The sequence below is a fragment of the Trachypithecus francoisi genome, unplaced genomic scaffold, assembly GCF_009764315.1.
Source record: "Trachypithecus francoisi isolate TF-2019V2 unplaced genomic scaffold, Tfra_2.0 Contig01440, whole genome shotgun sequence".
Taxonomy (NCBI): Eukaryota; Metazoa; Chordata; class Mammalia; order Primates; family Cercopithecidae; genus Trachypithecus; species Trachypithecus francoisi.
The window spans coordinates 2,055,851-2,081,050 of record NW_022681431.1 but is presented as its reverse complement, the minus strand read 5'-3'; the positions used below and the strand labels follow the sequence as shown (position 1 = coordinate 2,081,050).

Below are 25,200 nucleotides of genomic sequence, written 5' to 3'. Positions count from 1 at the left end.
AATCAGAATTGCATTATTACAAAATCTCCAGGTGATTCACATACACAGTAATGTAATGTTGGAGAGGCATAAGACCTAGCTGAAGTTGTAACTAGCCAAGGTCCATCACCCCTTTTGTACATTTGTTTAGTTTTATTAGTGCAGTTGTCTTCACAATTTAGTATACTATAATTGTGAATAATTTGTTTATGTACTTGAATATTTTCCATACAAGCATGTTTTTTCCTTCATGTGGTGTTGCAGTCAAAGTCACTACAACGATAATTTTTTTAGATTGTCAGAATAAAACCTTCAAAGGCCCTTAGTATAACCAGTACCTACATGTAAGGTAATTAAATGAGTACTTAATAGGTAATAAATTGGTTAAAGAAGTAATTAGGAAGCCAAACAGCAAGGATAATAAGAGATCAGGGAACCTTTTGAAAGGATAGTAATACTTGTTCATGTTGGTTTGAATATATTGCCTTTGTGCTAATGAAGATCATTAGTTCAATTAACCGCATTTCAAGCTAGTGATTTCTTAAATACTTTGAGCAAAGTCAAAGCTACAGTGATCCAAAACACATGAGGCAGTTGAGGACTTCTAAGAGAAGGGGAAATAATCACATATTCTTCTTTTCAATGCAGATATCTTTTTAAAGCTTTGTTCTAATACCGTGAGGATTGATAAAGAGTGAGTTCCACACGGTGTGGGAGAAGCCGTAAGGGCTGCAACATGTGGTTTCTATGTCACTCGATATACTGTCTAGTAAGGGACACAGGTGTGAACAATCGTAAGCCTTAACTGAAGGAAGCATGAACTAACGTCTACATGATGGTAGCCTGTTGTGGACTATGTTAGAGTTTTCCAGAGAAACAGAATCAATAGGATGAGTATGTATAAAAGACACTTAAGAAATTGGCTGATGCAGTTATAGAGGCTAACAAGTCCAAAATCTGTAGGGTGGGTTGATAGGCGGGAGTCTTAGAGAAGAGGCAATATCGCAGTTCACGTCTGAAGACCTTCAGGTTGCACAGTTCTATCTTGCTCAGAGAAATTCAGTCATTTGCTCTATTCAAGCCTTCGACTAATTGTATTAAGCTAACGCACATTATGAAGGGCACTCTACTTTACTCAAAATCCACGGATGTAAATGCTAATCTCAACCAAAAACACTCTTGAAAAAACACTCAGAATAATGCATGACTGCACATCTGAGCCCAGTGGTCCAACTAAGTTGTCACTCTGCTTTCTTTATTGATTAGTCATTTTCTTATTTAAAAATTTCTGGCGATTCTATGACCAGATCAAAAAGAATTGCCTGTGAAAATATAAAATTTAAAAAAAATTATATTAAATCTCACTGTTCTCCAGTCATAGGCCTACCACTTCCCTTCTTGCCTTGGTTCTGGTTTTTAGAGGAATTGAGGCAATTGAGTACGGAGTGTTTTCCTTCATCTTGGTTAAGAGGCTTTGCTGACTTTGCCTTATAGATGGAAGAAGGCCCCTCACCATATCAGCCAGACAGCTCTGTATGATGCATGTTAATCTCCCTTTGCTCTGAGGCAAAAGAATGCACTGCAGTGTTGGCGATAGAGAGGAAGAGGAGAAGTAATTTGATTTTTCTCACTGTTTTTCTTCTAAAGAATTATTGTGTCACAGCGGAAGGGCATAAAACTTTCTATGATTGTGAACTCTGTCCCCGGAACAGGAGAAAGTAGGTGGCCAGAAGAGTTTGAAATGTTGATCATATGGCTCAGCTTTCTCCATCTGGATATGTAATGGTATCATTAATCTTGTTGGAAAACCTACGACCAGGAACAAAGGCACTTTCTTGTTTTCTTTTGTTTGTTTTGCTGTCATAACTGGGCTGTAGTGGTCAGATATGAATCAATATTACATTTGAGAACTTAAAAAGGGAAATGTGCAAGAATTTAGTGCCCAACAAAAATTAAAGGCACGTTGAAAAATCCATTATGTTCTTTGAAATACTAACAATAATATGAGTTATTTTTATTAGGGAACATGAATTAAAATATTTATATTTCATAAAAACTTTTAAAGTAATGCTTATAGTTTATTATAGTTGCTCTTCATCTTACAATGGAGTTATGTCGCTATAAACCTGTTATGAATTGAAAATATACTAAGTTTAAATGCATTTAATGCATCGAACCTACCAAACATTATAGCTTGGCCTAGCCTACCTTAAATGTGTTCAGAAGACTTACATTAGCCTACAGTTGGGCGAAATCATCTAACACAAAGCTTATTTTATCTAAAGTGTTGAATGTTTCAGGTAATATATTGAATGCTATATTGAAAGTGAAAGAATGGTTCTACGGATGCTCAAAGTACAGTTTCTACTGAACACATATCACTGTCACACCCTTGTAAAGTTGAAAAATCATCAATTTAACCATCGTAAATTGGGGACTGACTATATATGAAATCAAATAGATATCATATATAAGATGCTAAAATATTCCCAGTTATAACAACATTTTTATTGAAAATGAAATATATTGATTCAAATTGCATGGGAATTATCATAGAACAAATATCTTTTCACTATTTAGTATTCAGTGCCAATTATTTATCATTAATGTACCTTTGGGTTGAAATATTGACAATCTTACTCCCAAAATAAATGGAATGCGAAACATAATTTTCTTGATCTTATCTTTGTAAGAACTTTCCGCTGCTTCCTAAATGCATTTGATTGCAAACAAATTGAGACTTCTTGATGATTGAAAGTTTAAATGATATATTATTACTTAATTATATTGTACAATGCATTATTTTAAATATATATACCAATAGCAAATCAATTGTTTATGTGCTACTTAAGTTAAAAAATAACCTAGATAATTGACATAGTCACTGTGTTATGGAAAACTGAAAAATTGATATGGTAATTCAAGTAAAACAAAAAATCAAATATTTTCTTTATTTAATTGAAAGTGCAGGTAAGGGAAATGTTTTTAGCCATGTGAATCTCAATACACTCCCTAAAAATAAATGTGCCAAGCTTACTTTTCAAATATCCTATGTGATTTTAATTCATTACTCTTAGATCTGAGTTTTTTAAAAAAACAATCCAACATCTCTTTCTTTCTTTCTCTCTCCCCTTCAACCCCACACCGAGGTATATAAACACACACTTAACTTTGGTGATAACTATCGGTGAATAGTTCCATGTTTCCATTGCACTGACCCTTTGTCTTGGGTGCTTAGTTCTGTCCCCGTGTAAAAACTCTAGTAGGATCCTTATTTACCCAAATGCTTACACTATACCGTATATTGCATTATCAGTAACTCTAACTTTCAGAGTTATCTTGACCTTTTCTCTCTGTGTTTTGTTCATTTGTTTTGCCTGAAGAAGCCAAGGTGTTGAAGTGTACTTATGTTTACAGAAAAGCGATTTTCCTTCCTGGAAACTTCATCTGTCAGGCAAATTCTATTTATTCTTTAAGGCTTCATTCAATTGACAGTATATTTATTTTTTTCAAACAAATTATATCTTGATGGCTTGCCTTGATTCCCTGGATACATCAGGCCTGTACTTATTTCTTTCTGCCTTTAAAAGAGCACTTTTTGCATTTCATTAATACGATTAGTTTATGCGTTTGTCTCAATCACAGGGTTATGAACCTGTGGTTTGGTGGCAGATACCATGTCTTATTCCTCATTTCAACAGCACTTTCTGGCATACAATAGAGGTTCAATAAAAGTTTCCTGAATGACTAAATAGATATAGGACATCTGTACTCGCAATGGAAATCTGTGCTTATCCAAACAAATTGTGAGAACGTAAAAACACCATATATGTACACTTTATAATATTTAAGACATTTTATGTGAGAACATAAAACCATATATATACTTTATAATATTTAACATACTTTATAATATTTAAGATTCATTATGGCAACCATACATGAGTTTACTTCCCTCTCCTCACCCCCACCCTCCAAATAGTATACTGACCCCTGGGGAAAGAATATAAAATAATTACATTCAAAAAGCATTTATTCAACACACAAAATATTACTTGAGGAACAATTATGTAGCAGGTTCTATATTAGCAAATTGAAGATAAAAATTTGCCGCATAATTTTTCAGAAGGGTCTCTCTTGCCACTACTAGTCTGTTAGAACTCGTCAGATTTAGGTTAGCATCATGATGTATTTAAACAAGCTTATGTAATGTGTACCTCAAAAACAATTCTGTGAATATTTACTGTATATATATTGTATACACTATTATCTATTATATATAATAGATATAATTATTATTGTATTATAAAAATAATATCATACTATTATCCTCATTTTGTTTCAGCAAAAAAAAAAAAACAAATTGGGGCACAAGGCAAAGTTATGAGGACACAAGGGAGCATGGTGTATTTACGAACCACAAGTAGATGGTATATGTCTATACTGTACCCGCTGATAGAGGCTAGCTGAGTTGCATCTTTATGCCTGCACCATACCGCTGATAGAGTCCAATCGAGTTGTACCTTGTAGAAATAAATTTAATTTTTTTTCCAGCAAGAAGTGGGGCCATTGAAGTGTTTTGTTTCTGTTTTCTTGGTTTTGTTTTGTTTTTTGTTTTTTATGGAGTTTTGCTCTTGTTGCCCAGGCTGGAGTGCAATGGCACGATCTTGGATCACTGCAACCTCTGCCTCCCAGGTTTAAGCAATGATTCTCGTGCCTCAGCCTCCTAAGTAGCTGGGATTACAGGTTCATGCCACCGCACCCAGGTAGTTTTTGTATTTTTGGTAGAGACGGGGTTTCGCTATGCTGGTCAGGCTGGCCTCAAACTCCTGATCTCAGATGATCCACCCGCTTCAGTCTCCCAAAGTGCTGGGATTACAGGCGTGAGCCATCGCACCTGGCTGCCACTGCAGTGTTTTAAAAGACCAATCCCCTTCCTGTGTCCAAGAGATCTCATTGTTCAATTCCCACCTATGAGTGAGAATATGCAGTGTTTAGTTTTCTGTTCTCGCGATAGTTTGCTGAGAATGAGGGGAACATCACACACCGGGGCCTATTGTGGGGAGGGGGGAAGGGGGAGGGATAGCATTAGGATATATACCTAATGTAAATGACAAGTTAATGGGTGCAGCACACCAACATGGCACATGTATACATATGTAAGAAGCCTGCACGTTGTGCACATGTACCCTGAAACTTAAAGTATAAAAAAATAATAATAATAATAATAATAATAATAAGACCAATCCTTCCTTTTATGAGCACTGATAAATAAAATTAGATTTTGCTTTCAAATTTAACATCTCATGTTGGTTTTTGAACTTTTTCTAAAAAAGTTGTCTCCTCATTATTCTGTTCTATAAGTTGTGCTTCTTACCATTATGAACACATTTTTCCTGGATAATAAATTGTTTATTTGCAGAAAGGGTTTTTCACATGATAAGCCCCTTGTGAATTCCTTGAATAAAGTATATCATACATAGGAATATTCATTATTCTTCTCATTATTTTTTATTCACATCATTGTCATTATCATTACCATCATCACTTGTCTTTCTCCATCTGTTTTTCCCTTGCTCCCTAAAGGTTTTTCTGCTATGCTTCATTCCTTATTAGGAATTAGTTTTATTCGGTGGATTTATTTTCATTATTTTCTTACTGCCTTTTTTCTACCTACCAGATGACTGGTGTGTGTGTGTGTCTGTGTGTGTGTGTTTGTGTGTATGTGTGTATCAGACAGTGTTCAACCATCTTAAACATTTAAGTCAGTATCTACTTATGGACATATTAATATAATAATGATCAGGATTTAAGATCTATCTTGCTGCCAGTTCCATTTCTGGATATTCATCTGATTTGTGAGGAATATTTTGGCTTTGTTCTGTCTCTTAAATGAACCCTCTGTCAATGACTGACTCACTGGGTATCGTGAACAGTGGTTACAATGGGACAAGCAGAGACTCATTTCATATGAGAGTTCTCTGAATGACGAGTGCAGTCGTCTTCCCTTCCTCCCTCCGTAATGGTAATGTGAGAGCATATTACAAAATCAGTGAATCACACTCTGGCATCTGTTGAAGTGAGGAGGATGTGTGTTGAGTGAGAAATGATGACTACCTGCAGCTTGTGGAGAAGGGATGTAGGCCCATGAGGTCCTGGACAAAAAAGACATAATTTTAACTTTCAGTTATTATTACTCCTTTCATCCAAATTTGCCCTTAAATAATGAAAATAACAGTTCATGTTTGGAGAAATATTTTAAGTAAATATGTAAAATCTGTATTCTATTGTTATTCCCCACAATACTTAAGTCCTTCTTCAGTGTTAAGGTAAAGCAATGGAAAGGAAAAACTATTTCAGTTCATTATCACTATAGGACACAACATGGAAACTCAGTCGTACAAAAAGAAGTACAGCACTTTATGAAGTCTCTAAATAAATTCTGCTGAATAGCTCGATCGTTGGAAGAACACAGCCTCTCCTTAATTCAATAATTTCATTTAGAGGACATTAGGAGATTACATGTTAAAAGATTTTATAAAATCAGAAATGTCACACAGGTACCATGAATGGTTATAATACATACGTAGGCAGAGTTAAACATATTTTCTCTTTCTCTGCATGTTCTTTTTGGCATTTTAGGTTTTAGGGCTTAGTAGAGTGCACTATACATTGGACTAAAATCCTATTTTCTAGAAACACAAAATTTAAAAACAACAAGATGAGTAAGAACTCTACTCTGCATATTCACCAAGGACTGGGATTCCACTATGTGGATTTCTTACTCAAGATTCTGTTGTTATCTATTCCTGTTGTTCATTTGTTCACTTAACAGATAGCAAACCAAGGGTCTATGTAATACCTGGCCCTATTTCGGTAGTGAGGAAGAATCTAAATATGAATTACATTGAGACTCTGCCCTTAAGAAGTCTTTAGCGATTTTCACAGTGCATTGCACAGAATTTGAAAGGAATACAGAGGTGTCTCAGAAACAGCGTATGGTAGTGAGGAATGGCAGGACCACCTGTTGTCACTATCTTTCCTCTATTGTGACTCTGAAGTTCCATTATGCATAGCTGCTCTATTAAGATTCTGAATAACATTTCATTTGAAATAAAGAGAATGGTGCACCAAAATTTCCACTAGAAAGCAGAGAGGAAGATAGGCTGGGCGCGGTGACTCACGCCTGCAATCCCAGCACTTTGGGAGGCTGAGGCGGGAGGATCACGAGGTCTGGAGATTGACACCATCTGGCTAACATGGCGAAACCCCGTCTCTACTACAAATACAAAATAACTAGCCGGGCGTGGTGGCGGGCACCTGTAGTCCCAGGTACTCCTGAGGCTGAGGCAGGAGAATGACGTCAGCCCGGGAGACGGAGGTTGCAGGGGGCTGAGATCGCGCCACTGCACTCCAGCCTGGGCCACAGAGTGAGACTCCGTCTCAAAAAACAAACAAACAAAAAAAGCAGAGAGGAAGATTTATCTTCATCTCACTGCAACTCGGTAGCTTATTACAATCTGCATTCCTCATCACATTCCTTGGTCTTACTGGTTAAATTATTAACTTTCTTCCCCCAAAATGCTAGAGTAAAATTGATTTTTAAATTGAGAAAATACGATGTTCACGCTCCAGTAATGATAGATTTCTGTTTTCCTGGGTCTCCTAAAAACACTTTCTAGATTGGTAAACAACAGCCTCCTTATTATCTAAACTTACTTTAGTCCACAACTAAGCCAAATATGTATAAAGAAAAACACACTCACATTCTATGATTCAGTCGCCTACTCTGGGCTTCCTTATGTGGCTGCAGGGGAATTGTGAGGGGGAAAAGTAGGCTACTGCAAGGCCTTGGAAGCCTAGGAAATAGACCTTGTGCCATGTGGTTTCTGCCACATCTCATCATCACATTGGGCAAAGAAATCCTAGCCCAGATTCAGAATATTGACAAGTTCCAAAGTATTATGAAGCATGATTAAGAAAATATGTAAAAATAAAACACCAGATGATAAAATGTATCTAATTGTGTAGTCGTCTAATTGTTAAGCATGGAAGGATTGCAAATTTAGTTTCTGAAGAGCTTATATGGTTTTCAAAACATTGAGTTTCTATTAGGCTCCTCTGTACAACTTGCTTTGATATTAAGCCAGTTAGAGTTTAATAAAAATTCTACTATTAAAAGTAAATCAGGCCAGGCACAATGGCTCATGCCTGTAATCCCAGCACTTTGGGAGACTGAAGCGGGCAGGTTGTTTGAGCTCAGTAGTTGGAGACCAGTCTGGGCAATGTGGCAAAACCCCATCTCTCCCAAAAATCCAAAAAAAAAAAAAAAAAAATGGCTGGGCATAGAGGCAGGTGCCTGTGGTCCCAGCTACTTGGGAGGCTGTGGTGGAAGAATCGCTTGAGCCTGTGAGGTGGAGATTGCAGTGAGCCAAGATGGCAGCACTGCACTCCAGCCTGAGTGACAGAATGAAACCCTGTCTAAAGAAGAAAAATAAAACAAAATAAAATAATTTTTTTAAAAGTAAAAAATAAAACTAAAAATGGATTAAGTATTATTGTCTTTTTGATTAAACAAACATCTATTGAGTTTGTATAAGTCAGCAATTTTGTTAGAAATGTAATATCTTGAAGATATAATCCTATCTTTAAGACATCCATCATTTAGAACAAGATCCAATAAATAAACAAATTCTTTTGAATTACATTTCTCCAGAATTATATACAATGTGGTTAAACTATACCCCAAGTCAACCTTATAATTTATATAGTTTAATTTTTCCATATTTAATAGCATTCCCTTAAAATTATACCTGTCAGGCTGGGGGCCATGCCTCAACGCCTGTAATCGCAGCACTTTGGGAAGTCGAGGGAGACGGATCACCTCAGGTCAGGATTTCAAGACCAGTCTGGCCAACATGGTGAAACCCTATCTCTACCAAAAATATAAAAAAGGCAGGTGTGGTGGCGCATGCCTGTAATCCCAGCTGCTTAGGAGGCTGAGGCAAGAGAACTGCTTGAACCCGGAAGGTGGAGGTTGCAGTGAGCTGAGATCATGCCACTGTATTCCAACCTGGGCAACAGAGTGAGCCTCTGTCAAAAAAAACAAAAACAAAAACAACAACAACAACAACAAAAACCATCATACACAAGAGTTGTTCCATAAATAATTGGTAAATGTGGTAGTGACACTGGTGATGTACCTGGCATCCTCTCTCCTCCAAGATTGAATGCTTCGTTTAAATGTTTGTGTTTTATTTTTTTTGTTTTTGTTTGTTTGTCTGTTTGTTTGTTTTTACTATGATTTTACTGTTTTGCAGGCGGTGTCATGGTTGGGATTTTTACTGTGTCTGAGCACAGGCATTTGATGACTGATCTTTACTATGGCCCTCTCCTCATACTTGTCATTTCTGTTAGCTTTTGTCATGCCATAAAATGCACTTGTTTACTGAGGCTATTTAAATAATTGTAAATTTATGTCTCTTGGTTAATAGTTTTATGTGTATCTTTATTGTTGCACACCAGCCTTCCCTGTAGGATATATGGAGAGCTAATATAATCATCCTGTCTGCTTATCTGCCTATCCAGTCTGTGGGATCTTCTGCCAGGAAAGAGTGCATTTGTATATGAATAGATAGAGAGGAAAATTTATTTAGTTTCATAGCAATAGAATTAAATTATATTTCAAGCCTCCAGTTATGAGTCTGTCTAGGCCTCATCTCTATAGCATATAAGAAAATAAAATGTTTTTTATATATTAGTACTTTATATAACTTAAGCTGACCCATTGACAATAATTTAAAATGTGACCACTTTGATGGAAAATGTTATTCTGTTTATTTTGTAGTTCTATCATTGAAAAGATTATTAAATATATTTCAGCTTCTTTTATGAGTCTAGAATGGTTATTGCTCCACTGAAAAACTGGAGAGGGATTAAGGGAATCAAGTCTAGGTCTCTAAAATAAGTTGAGGGCATAGCTTTACGTGGGTTGTGAGAGTGGCTGTCACAGAAACATGATGGAAGCTGTGAGCCCTGGGCCATGGTATCAGAAATGAACTCTTAGGTACTTGGCACATATGCCTATTTCTAGTCATTTTACTTATGACTTTCATTTCCATCTTGTTTTGAAAATAATTTAAAGGTCTACGAAAGTTAAAAGAATAGTACATTAGTCACCCTTTACTAGTTGTCAAGATTTGGATTCATTTGCTGTTGTTGAACCATTTAAAGGTAAGATATAAATATTATGACTCTTTATTTCTAAGTCTTTTAGTATGTATTTCTTAAGAAAAATAACTCTTCTACATATCAGAAGCATGTTCATTATTCAAGAATATGTAGCATTGCCTCAATATTATTTGATTTTCAGACCATATTTAAATTTTTCTAACTGTTTTTAATTTTCTTGATTTGGTCCAGGACCTAACCAAGATACAATAATTTCATTTATTTGTCTTTAATCTCCTTTAATCTAGAGAAATGAACCCCCAACCCTGACCACAGTTGTCTCTCATAACACTGATGATTTTGATGAGACAAAAACAGTTACCTTGTAAAATATCTCACATTTGCATATAGGTTATGGTTTCTGCAGGTGTAGATTTATGCTAGAATCATTTTGGCAAGAATACTTTGTAGGTGGTGGTTTACACTTACCTTTGCAGCATTTCAAGAGACATTATGTCAGTTTATTCCATTATTGAAGAAGCCATGTGTGATCACGTAGTTAACACACTGACCATTAGTTTATTTCATTCTAAGGATATGCCTTGCCTTTTGCAATTCCGAAGTAATTTCTAGAATAATGCTTTAAGATTGTGTATCAGTCCTTTCTTGCATCAATCTATTAGGGTTTTTGTCTGAGTTAATTGGGGCTTTCCAAAGGGTGATTTTAAAAGTTCTAACATTATATCTACACTCATTATCTGACATTTTTCTGTGAATAAGTGCTTTTTTACAAAAATCTCAATCTCTTTGTCTAGAACAAACTCTTTGAAGTAGCTCTTTTGTCCTTTTTGATATGTTCCCATTCGTCTTGAAGCATTTCCTTTTTTTCTGACAAAACAAAATGCTGTTCTTATAATTTTCCTGCCAGATATGGCATCAGCCATTTCTCCAAGGAACTTGATAGCAAATAGCACTTAGAAACTCTCACCTGAACACCAGGTGTACTCATTAATACAGGCGGTTCATTTATTCAAGACCCTTTAATGCACAACACTGAGATGGATATACTCTAAGGGTAAAAATAACTTCAAATAACTCTTTAGCTGTACAGAAATGATCGTGCATCCTGCCAATTACCGTAACTCCAATCCAACATCACACAATTCCTTCTCGTTTCTTCCATCCAGTATGTATGTCTTTTTGCTCCCATGGAGAAACCCGTAATTCCTATCTATGTCCTTATTCACTTATAATATACAAAATAGCTTCAGTATAGTTGAAGACTTCTTTGCAGAGGCTATATGCAAAGAACTAAGGCTATATGATATTAACAAGTAACTCTTTCATGGTTAAACTCTTACTTATTGTAGGACAGGTATTAAGCCATCACTGGGTTTTCTTCCTAACTACTCTATGGTATTATCATATCTCCAGGGGGCTCACTGATGTTTTCTAGACTTATCTAATCATTACATAAACTTTTTCAAGTTTAACTGGAGTTTGAGATTATTTTTCAAAAGTCTTTGGTCGATAATAAAGTGTCTCCTTTGTATACACTCAGAGAGCTAAGAAACATCCAGTGCATGGCTACCTGGATGAACGAAACATGCTAAGAACAGTTGCAGGGCACAGAGATGAAGTTTGAAAAAGAGATAATGGATTAAATTATGCTTGTAAGTGAGCAGATGTGAGAGATTTTGGACTCTGTGGCTCATTTCAGTAATCCTGGACAATGGGCTTTGTCCATTGTATTAAAATGAAAAAACACTGAACTGCTTTTTGGTGTAAAGTCTGGCAGCAGTGAACAGTATCTCACAAGCTTGTAATAATATAAGACGCTCCTAGAAAGGGAAATCCCAGGGATTTCCTAAGAACTTGACAGGCCAAGCAATCTCTAAGACTATTTTAACGGGTATCTGACTATAGAGGGCAACCAGACATATACATCACATTTTAAAGAACTTAGGAAACACCACCAACAAATGAATTTTTAAAACTAATGATTGTTGTTTTTATTTTTAATTCTTATTATGGTGGACACATAATATTTAATTTATGTACTAAACTACAACTTAGATGTTCATTCTGCTTTGTAAATGAGGGTGCTGAAGTTCAGAGTGATTCAGCACATTTTCTAAGTTCATACAACTAATAATGCCAAAGAAGAAATTTAAATTTAAAATTATCTAACTCCAAACCCTATGATCTTTCTATCATGTTATACTAACTGATCGTTTGAAGACAGAGATATCTCTTTGCAAAGCCCACTAATGTTCACTTGCCCAATACTTCTTCATGTATTTCATTATTTATAAAAAGATCAATGTAAACTGAATACTTGTTTGTCCAGCAAATAAGCATATACACTTCAGAAGACAGAAAAAAGACAGAGTTCAACAAATCATAGGATAGAAATTTCCTGAAGATTTTTTTCATGTTGTCATTTTGCTTTGAATTTATGATGAGACCAAGAGTTAGTTACAGAATCTGATTTTTGTTGTTTTCAATTAAGAAAACTGTCAGCAATTTTGTGTAATACACCTCCCTATCCATTCAGTACCTACTATATGTTGGGCACTATGCTAATTAATTTGCATAAATTAACTCCTTTACCTCACAGCAAACCTGTAAAGTGAGAAGTATTATTTCCATTTCACATATGAGGAAGCTGAAGCTTAGTGAGATTGAATAATTTGCCAAAAGTATATTGCTAGTAAGTGGCAGTATAAGGATGTGATCCTATGTCCTTTCTGTCTCATTTTATAATGGCCTGCTCTGTAGATTTTACCGTTTTGGAGTCAATTCAGTCTTTAAAAATTGCTCTCCTTTAGAAATATGAAGGTACATTTTAAATTAGATAATGATTTTAAGTTGCCTTTTTCCAAATATGTGGTTTTAATTATGATATGAATCAAAGTATTAGGATAATTAATATGGAAAAGTGAAATTATGCAGAAAGGTTCATTTTGTTTCTGAACACTAGTTTCAAACAGAGCTATTGGCTTGTGATATATTACAACGCTAGCTGGCCACTCAGTTTTCTATGAACAGATATTCACAATGTGTCTGCTTTCAGCACTGCATTGGGAAAGCAAACAAAACTCCTTCACTTGAGTGTCTGACACTCTAGTATGTTGTATAATACTTATCTATGAATAGAAAATTGGGGGATTCAACAGACATGATTTAGACCTTAGGTTGGGTTGGGAGTAGAGATTTTTATGTTTATATTAGTAATCACCCAAAGAGGAAATGATACAACCTAACCTCTAAAAAAACTATTTATTTAAAATTCTTTACATTAATTCAACAAATGCAATCACTGTAAGGATCTAAACTTCTTTGGAATACATGAACAAGGCCTGAAAATATTTACTATATTCAAGGTGTCATGATAAGTGCCTTACCAAGAATTGTGAAAAGTCTGTGATTTTTCTCCTTCTTGCACTTTAAACCTGCTTTATACAGACTCATAGAAGACCGGGACTCCTGGGTTGGATATAACGGGCTTTATTCCTCTTGTACATAATTCAGCATGACCTTCATGTAACCTATGTGCTCGCATGTGTTACTCTTGACCCCCAAGACCCACAGGAGAGACCTCCAGGTTTAAGAAACCCAATACTGTATAAGGGAATCCTAGGACAAGACACTTTTCCCTAGAAAGAAACATCTTTAATTTACTGGACAGCAAAAATCCTGCCTTGGAGGAAGACACTATTTCTTACCTTCCAAGGCTCTTTGCTATGCTATATAAACTTGTTTGAAAACATAATACACAAAAAAGCATGTCAGTGTCTGTGTTCACAGAAGAAGCAGAAAGGTGAGAGATCCACAGATACTTGTCTTCCAATAGCCTCCACTCTATGGGACCATTTTTTCATCATTTGACAATGAACTCTAAAATGTAATTAGTTATCGTGGCTTGAAAATGAACTCTAACGAAAATAGGATTAGTTATAATGTTTATATCACATATGGGGAGAGTGACATTTAAATACATATATGATGAAATTGGTCATCATGTGTCTAATGTACAGGTGAAGAAGTGAGGTTCATGGAGGTTTAAGTATGACTGGGTATCCCACAGTTAAATTTCACTCACAGGATTTAATCCCAGCTATTTTTCAATACTCAAAAGAAAATAATATTCAATATTTATAAATGTCTATGCAATCTCTATTATAAATAGATAGAACTCTTCCATTTTGGAAAAAAAGGGGCTTTCAGAGTTTCATGTCAATGTGGCATCTGCCTCAATTTGGTATTCGTTCAGAACACCTACTGTCACCTGAGAAAAACTTTCCATCGTGTAGTTCAGTTTACTGAACGCTGTGTTGGCATGAGACTCATATTATATGGTAGAGAAATTGGTGCAGTTCTGACTCTACACACCTGAAAGGTGGTTTCCTCAGGACAATCTATTGGTGGAAATTCTAGCCCTTGGGAATCTAGATTAGAAACATCTGCAATTCAGGGCGGGACACAGTGGCTCACACCTTCACACCTGTAATCCCAGCACTTTTGGAGGCCGAGGTGGGTGGATCACTTGAGGTCAGGAGTTTGTATTATCCTGGCCAACATGGTGAAACTCTGTCTCTACTAAAAATACAAAAATTAGCCAGGTGTGGTGCTGCGTATAGGTAATCCCAGCTAATCTCCTGAGGCAGGAGAATTGCTTGAATCCGGGAGGTAGGAGGGGGAGGTTGAATTGAGCCAAGATCACGTTGCTGCACTCTAGTCTGGGTGACAGGGATAGACTCCCTGTCAAAAAAAAAAAAAAAAAAAAAAAAAAAGAAAAGGAAAAAGAAACATCTACAATTAATCTTGAGAATATACAGATAGATGAAAATGGGACACAGGAGTTTTCCATTGGTTTTGAGGAAGACTGTTTTGTTTTCCAACAAAATAAAGTTTGTTTTCTGGAGTTTAGTAAATATTGTAGTATTCTTAGCGAGTAGGTCAGCATTATTTTAAATATCAATACGATATATCAACTGGGAACATTTTAATATAATAGTTAAGGATCTCACGTACATACTTTTCAGAAATGTGCTTTGTTAGAGTAATTTATTGTGAATTCTTCAATCCTCATTTTCCATCTGACCAAAATTCATGCAATTATATATTTGAATTAGCGAAGACCGTGAAAGCACTGTGACAGAATAATTATCTTTAATTATACTAATTACATTAATGGATAAAACTTGATGATTAGGGCATTTCTGTGTGAAAATAATAGCTTTATATTAATGATTGGATTGTCTTGCAACTTATCTTTGTAATCCCCACCACCACTTCTTCTGACCTACATTTGACATCCAACAGTTTAACAAGACTTTGAACCCACATTCACCCAAATCTACCTTGAGCGTCTAAGACCTTTGCCAGTTAGCTGAGATGATTCGGACTACCATATTTCTCTCTCTCTCTCACACACACACATACACACACAAAAGAAAGAAAACAGGGCCCTCAATGAATTTAGAATTTCAAATGAACAACAAATAAGCTTTTTAGTTTAAGCAGGGCCCAGGTATTGCAACATTAGAGATAATTTCTGTGAAGAAACAGACTGAATAATTGTTAGCTTGTTATGTATTTTTAGAGGATGTTTATCCAGTGTTCTTTTCACAGAATATAGGAGAGTTGTCAAGATTTTATTGAAATTTGAGTTAGCTGCAGAGGTAAATTTTTAATGATTCACTTTAAACTGTAGAAATAAGTTGCCAGTTGTAAACTGCAAAAGTTAAATAAGGATTACATGCCGTATTTTACATGGTTTTAAAATACATGCAAACATTTTTTTTTGTTAAGTGATATTTAAATTCCAATATATTGGTTTATGAAGGCAGACAAATGAATTTAAAGATATATATTTTCCCCAATCTGGCTGTACAAAGAGGGTAGATACTTTTATGATTTTCATTGATTAGCAACAATTTAAATTCCCACAAGTCCTCATCAAATGGCAGTTCTTCCATTGATTTACTAACCGATAACATCCATGAATTATTCATAAAACAGTGTTGTGTAATGATTTTCTTCTTCATTTACTTAGTGGTTGTTAAAGGCTACGAAGGGATTACCTTGTTTTCATTGTGCTTTGGCTATTTGGTAAAACTAGAAAGAATCACAGGTTATATAATTATTTCTGGGCATAATCATTTATTTGCATAATTAAGTATGAAATGTTGAAATGCGTAACTGTTGAACCCCTGCTCAATTTGAGAGCAGAGCTCATCATAGAGAGGCGGCAGCGGGAGGGGGGTTAGTTAGAGGAATTGTACATTTAGAATATACCTAACACCCTGTTATTAACTTTTAAAACACCACTCAATAGCTCACGTTTTCCTTAGAAAAATCTTTACAATTTCAAGTTTTTAAATAAAAGAGAAATTTGTTCCAGAGCCAAGTTTTAGTAATGGTAGCGTTCTGTTGATCCTAGAACCTAGGCCACATGGTGAAGTTTTCATCTTTCCTCCTTTTAAAATAGCCCTGATCTAGTTGTGTGAAGGTACCGTTACAGACACTTACTAATACGAGTTTAAATATTGTGGTGTCCTTTATCAAGGAGTCAAGGAGAGCTGAACACACTTCCAAAGCTGTCACAACTGGCTAACTCTGGTCCAATTCATAAGGGATTAATTGGCCATGGGTACTTGTGAGCTGAAATACTGTCATGGCAACTGTAGATCTGTCACTTTGATACACAAGGTAATCAAGTCCAGTAATAGACTCTCTATGAATCTTAATGGCTTATCTAACCAAGAAATCATTAGAGGCTGTTTACTCCATGTCATGTGGAAAAGCGTAGTGTGAACTTTTAGCTAAGATCTTTTGATATTTTCTGGAATAAGCTTTCTTTCCAAAAGTGTACTAAAATATTAAATGTGTTGCGGTTAAGTTTTGAGACTACCTACAATGAAAAATGAAGATTTAAGAATTAAAGTTTGAGAAAACAACCTCAAACCAAACAATAACATTTTTTGGTGAGGCTAAAACTGTTTTTAAAAAATCAAATAAAAGTTGAATGTTTACTTCTCTTTGTCTCCAATTTTCTTTTCAGCGGTATCCTAGTTTCTCTGTTTTGAAATCTTCCCAGAAAATTTACTATCTGTTTACATAGAGAGAGTAATACACATGCATACATGTAAATTGGTTTTTGTTTTTTAATATAAACAGAAATATAGTATATTTTCTGGAGCTTCTTGGTTGTCAGTATTTATACATATATTGCCTGCTAACAGCTGCACAATTTCCCCATATATGGCATTTTGACTCATTGAAATATTACTTGGAATCTGACTGTAAAGAATTTTTTTTTTTTTTAAGATGGAGTTTCACTCTTGCTGCCCAGGCTGGACAGCAATGGCGTGATCTCGGCTCGCTGCAACCTCTGCCTCCAGGGTTCAAGTGATTCTCCTGCCTCAGCCTCCCAAGTAACTGAGATGACAGGCACTCACCACCACACCCAGTTAATTTTGTATTTTTAGTAGAGACAGGGTTTCTCCATGTTGATCAGGCTGGTCTTGAACTCCTGACCTCAGCGATCCCCCTCACCTCAGCTTCCCAAAGTGCTGGGATTACAGGTGTGAACCACTGCACTCAGCCGACTATAAAGAATTTTAAGAAAATAAATGATATATAATTTCACTTTAATGTAGTTATATGAAATTTTATTTGACTGTGCACCAATCACAAGTTTGACTGTGTAAGGCAAAACTTAACAGTGACAGCATTGTACAATATCCAAAGCACTGAATTTTTAATATAGAATTTCACAGTTTGATTGGTGTCCCAGATTTCTCAGGAGTGATTAAACTTCTAATTAGAAACCAATTCGAATGTTAGTCTGTAGCCTCTAACAGTAATTGTCTTATGCCGGGAAATTATTGGACGAGAGGGGAGAACGATGAAATTATAAATTAGTGAAATAAGAAGCTGACTTAGCTAAAAAAAAAAAAAAAAAATCAGGATTAACAACTGAATTGAGGAATACCTGCAATTGTAAAGTTCGGGGAAAAGAATTCGAGAGATAAAGCACCATGCCTGTCACCGTCGCTCTTGTATGCACCATCCAGGAAGAACTTAATAGAAGGTCTTGATGTGAATTCTACACACTGGATTTGTAAACCAGGCGAATGAGACTGCATCTGTTTCTGGACAGCTCGTATATCCGAATATGTGCACAAGGAGAGAAATATCATTGTACTTTATCAGCTATGTAAGTAAAAGCATGGCTACAATATAATCATGTAGGAGAAACTTTGAAAACTTACTGGGAATGGGTATAATGTTTTATATATTTATGTGTATACATATATATGTGACGTGTTTATACATATCTCCTAGAGTTACTGGGAGAATTAAGATGACACTATGTAACACATTTAAAGGAGTTAGTATAAGATAGTAAATTGTCTTTACTTACTCAATTGCAGTTTCTATTTTATTGTTATTAGCAGTCAGGTGATAAATCATAAAAATATGGGTATATATTTACATAAAATGATAATAAAATAAAATCTGTCATCACTTGTTAGGAAGCTTAAGGTTTATTAACAAAGTAATATTTATTTTTAGGTTCTGATTCGATTTGGAAGGTCGTATCTTTGTGATGGGACTGGCTAGAGTTGGTGTGAAACCCAAAGAGTTCTTCCTTTTCTCTGTCATGCTACCCTTTACTCAAAACAACTTGATCTGGCAAGTTATTTCTGCCTCCTTTTTATGTAACAGACTACCATAGTTTGGTTTTAAGGAAAGGTTTCTGTTGCAGGAGTCTAGACTGCTCTGAGGTTTATATTCTGTGAACTGTTAAGCATAGTTAGAGAGGACAAAGAGGCATCGGTAGTGGTTCTATCAGTATTCCTGCTTCAGACAGCTGGGCAGCCCACACAGTACCTGAGAAAGGTGGCAGCGTCTGGCTAGAGAAAAGCTAAAGTTAACAATGACAGTTGAAGGCCGGGCGCAGTGGCTAACGCCTGCAATCCCAGCACTTGGGAGGCCGAGGTGTGTGGATCACCTGAGGGCAGGAGTTCGAAACCAGCCTGGCCAACATAGTGAAACCCCATCTCTACTAAAAATACAAAAATTAGCCAGATGTGGTGGTGGGCACCTGTAATCCCAGCTACTCGGGAGGCTGAGGCAGGAGAAATGTTTGAACCTGGGAGGTGGAGTTTGCAGTGGGCTGAGATTGTGCCACTGCATTCAAGCATGGGTGACACAGCAAGAGTTTATCTCAAAAAAAAAAAAAAAAAAGAAAAGAAAAAGAAAGTTGACATAATGATGGTGATGGTGAAATTAGTGCAGGAGAGAAAAAATTCATATGTGATTGGGATATGTGGTTATTCCAGTATGATCTCATATAAACAAAGCAAGTACTCTGCCGTATTTACAAGATTGTAATAGCACCATTTGTTCTTCCATTTTGTTAGAGTGTGATACTTACCACCGTGATACTCTTTACTGTTGATTTTTCATAACTTGTATTAATAATGTCTTCTCCCATTTGATTCAATAGTTTTTTTTATTTTTTAATGCAAAATATATATTTCATCACCATTTACTGATCGACTAGTATATGCAGACAAAAAGTTATGTAGCCTCCAACAAAAAAGCAAATGAATTAGAAGCACACCTTTTATGTTTGAGGAGCTAGTATTCTTTTGCAGGAAATAGAAATGCAAACTCATAATGATGACATAGTTTGAAACATATTAGAGTCATTTGCAGAGCACTGTGGGAGAAGAGAACAAGAAACAAAAGTTGTTACTTCCCGCTGGGCACGGTGGCTCACACCTGTAATCCCATCACTTTGGGAGGTTCAGGTGAGTGGATCACCTGAGGTCCGGAGTTTTAGACCAGCCTGACCAACCTGGAGAAACCCCGTCTCTACTAAAAATACAAAATTAGCCGAGTGTGGTGGTGCATCCTTATAATCCCAGCTACTCAGGAGGCAGAGATTGTGGTGAGCCAATATAGTTCTATTGCACTCCTGCCTGGCAACACAGCGAGACTCTGCCTCAAATAAGTAAACATTAAAAATAAGTTGTTACTTCTACTGAAAGTATTTCTAATTGAGCCCTCTATGCCTGTCATAACCCAGTCTATCCTTTATTTCTCTACAATATTGTTGGTTTTCACCATTTAAATAACTGCTGAGATGAGAAAATCCCTTCTGAATGGCAAGGTACAGATTTTTTTTTCACTCTTCTTAGTACATTTTCTTATAATTTATGTGGTAATTTCCTATGAGCTACATATTTATGTACATATTTTTTAATTTATGTGGTAATTTCCTATGAACTACGTCTTTATCTTGGATCTAGTCTTAATGCACTGAAGTGAACTTATTCTGATTTAATTCTATGTACACTTTTTTATTTTATTTTATTTATTTTAGTTTCTTGTTTCTTTGTTATCTATATTCTGTACATGGCATAGTGTCTGTTTTACATGAAAGTCTGTAGAGGACGTGGGCTGCATCTACAATTTTATTTATAAAGCATTCATCACAGTTATGAACAATCAGGGCACTTGGCACAGCCTTCAGTGTAGGTGATATTTACCAACAGAGATCATGGACCACACATAGAAGTGTATATGTATATCTAATTCTATACCAAATTACCTCTTTGTATATATTTTCCAGCGTGGTCATATCACTTACTCATGAATAAAAGTTTATCAAGGGTCATTACTCACAGAAATTGACGATTTAAAAGTTGTTGTTAAGAGTTTAATAAAAGAAGACTATCACAGGCAATTATAAAATACTGCTCCTTTGTGTTTCCTGCTTGTCAGTAGACAAGGGAGTTTTCCCAAGTTTTATGAAAAAAGCAACTGACACTTAAAAACGCCAATTAGTAGAGCTACTTAATTGTTCATTTGGATTTATGTTCCTCTAAGTCAGTTTGTTTGCTGACGTTTTCAATAACAACAAAGAGAAGGTGCAGTTTAATGTGAAAATCAATACTCATTAGAGATCAACAAAACTATAGCCACAAACAAACAGCAAACAAATGTCGTTTTTTAAAAAAAAAAATCAATTCAAACAAGAATTTGAATTCTCTTATACTGAATCCATCCAAAGAAAGATTTTTTTAAAGTGGTCAACACGTAAAAAAAGTGAGACAAGTTAAAACAATTACAGAAAAAAATATATTCATAAATGTATCGTGAATAAACAACATGAATAAGACATTGAAACCTTAAAAGTAACATTAAAACTATGTTGAAAGATCCAGGCCGGGTGCCGTGTCTGACGCCTGTAATCCTAGAACTTTGGGAGGCTGAGGTGGGAGGATCGTTCGAGCTCAGGAGTTGAGACCGTTCTGGGCAACATGGTGAAACCCTGTCTCTACAAAAAAATACAAAGAAAAAAATAATAAGCTGGGTGTGGTGGTGCACACCTATAGTCCCAGCTACTTGGAACTTGCTTTCAATCCCCCCTACTCAAGGCATGAGCATCGCTTGAGCCCAGGAGGGCTTCAGTGAACCGAGATCATACCACTGCACTCCAGCCTAGGTGACAAATTAAGACTCTAAACAAACTATATTGAGAGATGCAACATATTATTGAGGTTTATAAGTTCAAATTTATTAAATGTAGCCATTATTTATTCTGCAATTATAGAAATTTAGTTCAAAAACTATTGTTCTACAATACTTCTACAACTATTTATTGGGTACCTCTAATGTGCCAGCCATTATTCTGGGTTCCTAGAATATATGTGTAAATGAAAATTGCTTTCATGAAGCTTAAATGTAATGGGCAGAGAGATGAATAGACAAGAAGCAATAATAAGCAATAAATATTATATAACACATATATGTATGTGCGCATACATAAATGCTTATTATATAGCATGTTAGAGTGTAGTATCTATTATGGAAAAGAAAAAGAGCATAGAGAGGTTGAAGGGATCAGGCATGACGATGCTGAGAAAGGGAAGATTGCAATTCTAAGTAGGTTAATCTTTGTAGTCTTCTTTGAAGCCCAATGTTTCAAATAGTAGAACATGAGGGTGATCTGAGGGTAATATATATTTCCAAGTGTTATAAGAGTAATCAGATTTAAACCATTGTCCTCAATTACTCTTCTCCTTTTGAGGTCCCCTAAATATATGTCAACCTCAAGGACAAGTTGAAAGTCAAATTTGCCTGGACTTTAGCTCCAAAACTCAATGCAGAACTCTGTTGACATGGGCTTATTAGCAACAAACAAACAAACAAACAAACTTATTTTTTTCTTCCTATGTTAGGTAGCCCTGAATTGAAACAGTAGGCAAAGTCCACTTTATTTATTTCAGATTTAAAGACTAAAGCAGAATGTTAGAGCTATATATTCGTGGGCAAAGGGAGTACAGTTTTGCCTGTGGTCTTCTGGTAGTACAGCAACTCAAGTATTGGGTCTGGTGAATGCATGATTGCAGCTGGTGAAAGTTGTCTACCCTGGGATTGTCTATCCAGGATAATAATTCCAGAGTTGGCTGTCATATATGGGCAACTGAGATCAAGGGAAGGAGCTCGCAGAACGAGTCTTTTATACTTTGTCATTTGGTATCATGAGAAGACAGTCACTAAAATTGTACATCCATTCTGATGTTACACTAACTAGGACTGCAACTCAATATGATATTCTATGATTTTTGTGGTCCAGACCATGCCTCCTCTGAGGAAGTGGAGCATGATATCCAGGAATCAGACTTACCTTAAAGGGCAAGTGCACAAAGGAAGGCCTTTAGACGCTTCAGAAATGAAAAAATGCCAACAAGGCATGTTGCTTATGCATATTTGGAAACTTTTATTCTCGAATGCTGTAGCAACACATCTCTTACAGATAATACACAGTCAGTCTCATTGTTTTTATTTTGTTGTTAATAAAACCTGGCCAAAGATAACATATTCATATAATAATGTACGTCTTTAGATAAATGTATTATTTAACCTGTAAGTTTGTGTCTGTGGGGCAGGGAGGATGGCCTGGATCCCTTGAAGTACATTATTTGATAATAGAGAAATTTATGAATCTAAAATTTTAGAGGAAAAGGAGTTCATTTAGCCCTTTAAGATAAAGAGATAAAAGAAAGGAGAGGAAGAAACAGGCCAAGTATCAGGCTAAGGATAGAATCCATTACTAGAGAAATGCACATGAGAGTAGCCCACATAATGATAGCTGGTATGGAAAAGAAAACTGTCCAATTACAGGACGGAGAGTTTCCATAGAATGAAAACAGACCGGTTGCTGAGAGGTGTGTCTATTACAGGCAATGATAATACTATCCTACTATTTCAGACTTACTGCTTACATAGGTGACCCACACTATCATTCATCTCAAACATAGATTGTGCTTTTGATGATTCTGTGTTTTTTTATTCTTTGGCGTAAGATGTCTTTCCACTAGATCTAACGCATCATCTGCCTAGTATAATTTAAATTATTTTGAGGCTCAGCTAATCTGTCATGTTTGTGATAATATTTTCTTTTTTCTTTTGCTTTCTTTCCAAACTCACACACAATTTCTAGAATTCATTCTGCCTTCCTGCACATTTTCTAGAGATGCATTTTACTAGTTCATTTATTTCGCAAATATTTGTCAAGTGTCTCCTACAGACCAAGGGGGTATTTTAGTTGCTGGCAATATGGTGATGTACACGAGAGTGCCTACGGTCACATAGCTTATAGACCAATTGGGCTTGATAATGAATAAACCAACTATTGTGAGAGATTGAGATGGTAATTTTGATTTAAAGAAAAAGGTAATAATGAAATGGAGTAAATCGAACTCAAATTGGCCTAAGCAAAATAAAAGGATATTTTTGAACTGGACACATTTGTGTTAGAGCTAGGGCTGGCTTTGCAGAGATGTGATCAAGCAGCTTAAGAGATGTTTCCAATTGCATTTATAAACATAATAAATAGCTAGTGAAAAATAACACTTGCTCAATACGTTTTCATGATTAACACAGGAAACTTTCAGCTGCAAATAAGAGAAAACCCTGTGAAAACCAGCTTAAATAGTAAAGGAGATTTAATGATGCAAGGAACTGTAAAGTCCAGAGGAAGGGTATGTTGTTTTTTGTCTTTTGTTTGATTGTTTTTGTTTTCAGTATTCTGGCTCTGTTGCTAAATAGTTCTCTCATCTTTGCCCTCCTTTATGTTTGAATTCTCTCTTCACTTTCACTTTTCTCTTTGTAGCAACAATGTTGACAATAGTTCCATTGTGTCCTCAAATCTTCTAAGTTTTTTTGTTGTTGTTGAGACGGAATCTCGCTCTGTCACCCAGGAGTGCACAGTGGCCCGATCTGACTCACTGCAAGCTCCGCCTCCCGGGTTCATGGCCGGGCGTGGTGGCTCACGCCTGTAATCCCAGGATTTTGGGAGGCGGAGGTGGGCGGATCACAGGTCAGGAGATGGAGACCATCCTGGCTAACACGATGAAACCCCGTCTCTACTAAAAAGACAAAAAATTAGCCTGGCATGGTGGCTGGTGCCTGTAGTACCAGCTACTCGGGAGGCAAATCCTCTAAGGTTTTAAATGCTAGGCCCATATTAAAACCAGCCTCCTTTTCAGGCAATCTCATGCGTTAAATGACTTCAATCTGTGAAAATGAAAATACAGTATTCCGGTTCCTGATACATATGATGTGTAAATGTTGCACATTTTATATCCATTAAATTATAATCCTTTTCATGGCCTTTATTATGGTATTTTAACATTGTGTTCAGTATCTGTTAAGTAATTGGCTATGTGTTTTCGATCAGAAGGTAGATAAGATGTCATATAATATAAATACTCTAGATCCTACTAGTGAATGGACTAGATAATGTTTTCCCCTAATGGATCCTACCATCGATTCTATTCTAAGTGTGTAGTGGCTGCATTAGGAAGTTACTGACTCGTTTTTCTTGTAGAGAACATGTATGATTTGCTGATTCATTAAATTGCTCAGAGAAACTGTGTCTGTCTTTATCACTGATGTGCTTACAAACTATATTCCTGATTTAAACAAGATATAAAAATATATTAATAATAAACTAAAAAT

The 25,200-nt window shown here is 35.8% G+C and overlaps 1 protein-coding gene across 4 annotated transcripts in view; it reads left to right on the top strand.

Annotated features, from left to right (window-relative positions):
- Nucleotides 1–25,200, top strand: part of SGCZ (sarcoglycan zeta) — a 1,239,166-nt gene that overhangs the window by 477,943 nt on the left and 736,023 nt on the right. The window lies entirely within an intron of this gene.